Genomic DNA, 314 nt, shown 5'->3' with positions numbered 1-314 from the left:
GAAAACACACGAAATACAGCTTATTTTTAAGTTTTATTCTAAGAGATCAATAAAGAATGATCGGTGATTGCAAACAATAATAAATTACAGGCGTACAGAATGTCTGTCCCAGGAATTGTCTTCTGAAAACTAGGCGTCATTACGAATTTTGGGTGCGTCACTGAGACATGGGGTGACCATACAAAAAAAAAAAAAGCCTTCTCTGCGACAGTAGCGCTGCTGGCGGCACCAGTTGACCTGTAGGAAGCCTTGGCAGAGGTTTCGCGGCCAGTAGAACATTGGAGGCCCCTAGTATAACTCATCGGTGAGTCGGC

The sequence above is a fragment of the Ixodes scapularis genome, unplaced genomic scaffold (assembly GCF_016920785.2).
Source record: "Ixodes scapularis isolate PalLabHiFi unplaced genomic scaffold, ASM1692078v2 PGA_scaffold2__306_contigs__length_199485367, whole genome shotgun sequence".
Taxonomy (NCBI): Eukaryota; Metazoa; Arthropoda; class Arachnida; order Ixodida; family Ixodidae; genus Ixodes; species Ixodes scapularis.
The sequence above is the reverse complement of the archived record's forward strand: the minus strand, read 5'-3'. Positions refer to the sequence as shown.